We start from the raw sequence: 5,588 nt of genomic DNA on the forward strand, positions 1-5,588 counted from the left end.
ACATATTGGCCAGGCTTGTCTCGAACTCCTGACCTTGTGATCCACCCACCTTTGCCTCCCAAAGTGCTGGGATTACAGGCATGAGCCACCGTGCCCAGCCTCAGTCTCCATTTCTAAATTTAAAAATGTTATTTGTCATTTGTTCCTGAGCACTTTCAGTGCTTTTGTCCTACGTCCTCCTACGTTTAGCCATCTCATTTCTAGGCTTTTGTAATTCTGTTGCAGATTGTTGTTTCATATAATTTTTAAAAATTCCCTAGCTCATTTTGAAATATTAGGTTATGATTCTTTTCTTCTTGGAGTCATATGTTTCTGATGTGTTTTTATTTTCATAGATATATTACCATGATTATTATCCTATTCTCTCTTATTCTTTGACCACCATCTTTTTCTGTTTTCTTATAGTTAAGTGGGATGGGTTTCCCTGTAATTTTAAGAGGATGTTCTGTTGTTAAAAGATAATTTTCATAAAAAATAAAATCAGGACTCTCATACAGATACAAAAATAAACGAATGTTCAACATTACTTGTTAATCAATGAGAGAACCAGGCAGGCAGATGTTATAAGTGGTTCAAAGAAAATGTCAGAAAAGCACAAATTTATGTGGAGTTAAGGAATGTGGAAATGAATTGCAAATGAAGACAAACCTGTGTGTGTGTGTGTGTGTGTGTGTGTGTGTGTGTGTGTGTGTGTAGGGGTGAAGGAAATCAATGAAATCTCTATGAAATAGGGCAGAATCTGCATATCTACCATTTACATACTACTTTCAGAGTTATAAAATAGCTCCCATAGAATTAGAATCTAATAAAGCATAAGGGGTGCACCTAGATAATGCAGTTTTCTTTTCTCTTTTTTTCTGAGACGGAGTCTCACTGTTTCGCCCAGACTGGAGTGCAGTGGCGTGATCTTGGCTCACTGAAACCTCCCCCTCCTGGGTTTAAGCGATTCTCCTGCCTCAGCCTCTTGAGTAGCTGGGATTATAGGCATGCACCACCACGCCCAGCTAATTTTTGTATTTTTAGTAAAGACAGGGTTTCACCATGTTGGCCAGGCTGGTCTCGAATTCCTGACCTCAAGTGATCCACCTGCCTCGGCCTCCCAAAGTGCTGGGATTACAGGCATGAGCCACAGCACCCGGCTGATAATGCATAGTTTTCTACTGAAGAATATGATTTTTTTTCTACACTGTGCATGAGGTAGGAGTGGACCAGCATTCCTAGCCGCTGTGAACTGTGCACCTTCATGCAGCGGAAAGGACTTGCCCAAACATTGTGCTAAGGAACTTGACCAAACTTTAGCCTGGCTTCCACCTGCACTAGACCATGACCCTAAAGGTAACCCCATCCCCTATGCTGAGGCTTTGGTCAAGAAAACTCAATGCAGCCAAACTGCAAAGTGTTCACAGTTCCAACTCACATTGCCAAACCATTTTCAGTAATTCTTCACTCACATCCCTCTGTAATATTCCATTTCACCATAACTCCTTCTTATTTCCTCTTTGTTTTCCCTTTAAAAACCTCAGTCACCTTTGTTTTAGTTGGAGTCGGGCTCTGTTTATGCTGGAGTCTCTCTTCCCTGTTGCAATAGTCAGGGTAAAATCTGTCTTGCCACCATTGATAAGGGTCCAGTGCTACTTCTCTTTGATATCTCACAGTCTATGGCTCTTCTGTTGCTTTCACAAAACATTAAAAAATAGGACCTTTCGGCTGGGTGCAGTGGCTCACACCTGTAATCCCAGCACTTTGGGAGGCTGAGGCGGGCCGATCACCTGAGGTCGGGAGTTCGAGATCAGCCTGACCAACATGGAGAAACCCCATCTCTACTAAAAACACAAAAAATTAGCCAGGTATAGTGGTACATGCCTGTAATTCCAGCTATTCAGGAGGCTGAGGCAGGAGAATCACTTGAACTCGGGAGGCCGAGGTTGTGGTGAGCTGAGATCATGCCATTGTCCTCCAGCCTGGGCAACAAGAGCGAAACTCTGTTTCCAAGAAAGAAAAAAAAAAAATTGGACCTTTCAGTTCAGAAAGCTCCCCAGTACTTGGAGAGATCTCTCTCCTCCACTCACCACCCCACCCCCTTTCAAGTATCCTACAGATTTACAACAAAATCGAGTTTAAAGATCTTTATTGACTTTTATTTGTGATTGTAGAATTGGATAACACCTCATTCTGTAAAACAGAATAAGTGTTCCAATGAGCTGAGCAGATTTTGTAAGCAGAAAAGGGCTGAGAAAAGTAGAACTAAAAACACAAAAACACAAAAATGACCTTCAAAAAAGGTCATTTTGAAGTTACTTTTCTTATAAAGGTGAAAGCAGAGGGAATTTCTGTATCATGCTGGCTAAGACTGGCTGTTTGGAGATTTGGCTATTATCTTTCTCTCTCTTTCTTCTGATTTCTTGGAAGGTTAGATCAACAATTTTGTTTCAGCTTGGTAGTGTGGAACGTTAGCATGAGTGACTCCCTCTGGTTTGTTCTGTTGGGCCTAATTCAGGAGCTCCGTTCGAACCAATTGCTTTACTTAGCAATTCCCACCTTTGGCCAGGCGTGATTCACCCAGATGACGGTGTGACCAAAACTTAAGGCATCAACTCTACTCTCAGTCAACATCATCTTTGTTTTTTGGTGTCAAAATGTCATTTATAGGTTACACTGTCCTTGTTATCATTAATTTCTTGACATTTTCCTCATTCCAACCAGAGACCAGTCAATATTCAGCAAATGGCTGCATGGAGGCATTTAAGGCTTTTTGAGAGGATACCACACACCAAGGAGACTACTATTATGACTCCCAGGAGTATAATATCAAGAGTTTGGTGAATGCTCCTTAGCCAGGGGCATAGTCCATGACCCAAACCAATGAAAATGAAATCGATCAAAGAATGAGCAATGAAATGCAAAATCAAATAGATCAAAGAATGAGCCAGATGAGAAGTCTTTCCATTTTAACCAAGTAGCCCATTTGTTAATTTTTTCATTGAGTCTCTACAATACCCAATTTATTCATCCATATGTAACAAGAAGCATCAGCAACTGCATAGACTCCTCCCTGTTCAGCTAGCAGGAAAGTCTATTAACCAGTATCCCATGACCAGGTTAAATTAAAGCAGAGAGTGAGAACAGGTGGGGCTAGAAGTTTGACACCATAAAAGCACAGTTTGAACAACAGTTGCATTAGGGAAGCTGCTGAAGTTATTCATTGGGTGGACTAACAGATCCTTTAGGTCATGTAAAGGTTTGGGTTAGGCATGACAGATGCAATATTTTGTCAAGTTAACCACAGAAATTCCAACTATAGCATTATCCTGCCAAATGAAAAAGGTAGGCATAAAAGCAAAGAAAAATTAAGAGGGGTAAGAGTCTCGTTATGACAGAGAGTTTTGTTCTATCCACAGCGTGAAGCTATCAGCTTCTCACCTCAGTTTGCAATTTGAATGTCATTGGTTATGGCTTTGGGCATTTTGGTGAACTCTCTGTGTGGCCCGCACATAAGGCATCAGGCATGAGACTTTTCCCTTGAAGTTTATATCCAGTTTCTGTTCACAGGACTTCAAGAGAGCAGTTTTTGTTCTTAGTCTGAGTTGTAGCCAGTCCAAAACCATGGCATCCTATAAATTTTATTTAACAAACCTTTTCCCACCTTTACCTGCAAATGTCCTACCCTGGTCATCTTGTATTCTGTTCTTATCAGTGTCCCCTGTGTGGCTCTTTTTTCTTTGCATTTTGGAGACCCCGGAAAGGCCACAGAGCTGCACTCCAGGTGACTCTTACCACCGTCGGTGCCCCATTCCAGCTTCCGGTATTCTAAGATACTCAGTCACCTCACTGTGTTCAATATGGTGCCTGAGGCTTTTTTCTTTTGCTATCCTAGTTATTCTGTTTGTGATTGTGAGAGGACTTGGGGGAGATAAACTACATTGCCACTGTCTTCACTGTCTTTAACTTGACCTTTTAGAAGGGACACATACTATTTACAGGGTCCCTACCAGGCAACTTCACCTTTTTTTTTTTTGAGACAGAGTCTGGCTCTATCGCCCAGGCTGGAACGCAGTGGCATGATCTTGGCTCACTGCAACCTCCACCTCTTGGGCTCAGGTGATCCCCTTGTCTCAGCCACCTGAGAAGCTGGGACCACAGGCATACAACACGCCCGGCTAATTTTTGTACTCTTATTAGAGACAGGGTTTCACCATGTTGCCCGGGCTGGTCTTGAACACCTGACCTCAAGCGATTTCCCCCTCAACTCCCCCCACCTCTGCTTCGACCTCCCAAAGTGCTGGGATTTCAGGCATGAGCCACCACGCCCGGCTGGGCTTCACTTTATTACTCATGCACCCACAGGAGGTTTATTTCTGTGACTGCAGGACCAGCCCAAACTGAGCCTACTGTTAAGAAAGCGTCCTGTTAACTTTGTAGGTAGAAGATAGACAAAACTTCAAGTCGCTTAGTGTGGGCATATGCAGTAGGATAAAGCTCTCACTTAACATCACCTGGAACCAATGATCCCTCCCCACAGGACCAGGAAGCCTGGGACTTGGTCAGAACCTGACCGTTGGAACCTCACCACTGGCACTCCACCCCCGGAACTCCACCACTGGAACTCTTTCCGAAGCAAGGGGTCCATTGGTTCAAAAGGTACAGGGCTAACATCCACTTCAGTATACCTTACCATAAATGGTCAAATTTGAAACCTTCCAACCAGACTCTGACAAGCCAACATTCCTAAATCCATTCCCTTGCCCTCTGATCCCTAAAACTTGCTGCAGACGCCAAACTTGAGACCCTGCTCTCCTTGCTGGCTGGCTTTGGAATAAAGCCTTTTTTTCTCTCAAGCGCTGGTGCCATGGTATTGGCTTCCATGCACATTCGGCAGCAAGCCCATTTGCTGGATAACATTTCCACACAGCCTTTATTTTTCTGTATCTATTTCTGATACTCAGCTCTGGCTCAGTGTGTGTCTCAGAATCTATCTGCTTATATTTTTCACTTTATAATACCAAATAAGATGCCCCTTCCTTCCTTCCTTCCTTCCTTCCTTTCTTCCTTCTTTCCTTTTCTTTTTCTCTCTCCTTCCTTCCTTTTCTTCTTTTGTCTTTTTCTAAATTTATTTCTAGTAAAAAGAATGGAATTCAATGCCTCCTTCATTCGATTTCTAGGACTTTCTTGAACTGTCTGAACCTCAATTTCCTCATCTGCAAAATAGAAATAATATGAACACACTAACTTTGAGGAGATGAAGAGTAACCGTCAGTCAGTGCCTTTCTGCCCCTCTAATTGGTCATAAGATTGAAACTTAAGTAGATTTTCAAGTGTTTTGTTTGCATTTAATGAATAACTTTAGTTTGTTTTGTTTTTAAAAACAGACATGTACAGATGTTTAAAAATTACTCTTTGAAGAAATACCACCCTCCCCCGCCCCCCAGTGCATTGGGTGGAGAAAAAAGAAAGAAAAGGAAACCAGGAATTCAGTTGCTTTTTTCTTCAGTGGCTGCCAGTCACAGCTCCCTCTCTCTGGGTCTGAGTCCCTCACAGGAAAAGGGAAAAAAGAAGAAAAAAGGCTTTCTGCCCACAATTCGAATTAACCC

Source organism: Rhinopithecus roxellana, chromosome 3, assembly GCF_007565055.1.
Source record: "Rhinopithecus roxellana isolate Shanxi Qingling chromosome 3, ASM756505v1, whole genome shotgun sequence".
NCBI lineage: Eukaryota > Metazoa > Chordata > Mammalia > Primates > Cercopithecidae > Rhinopithecus > Rhinopithecus roxellana.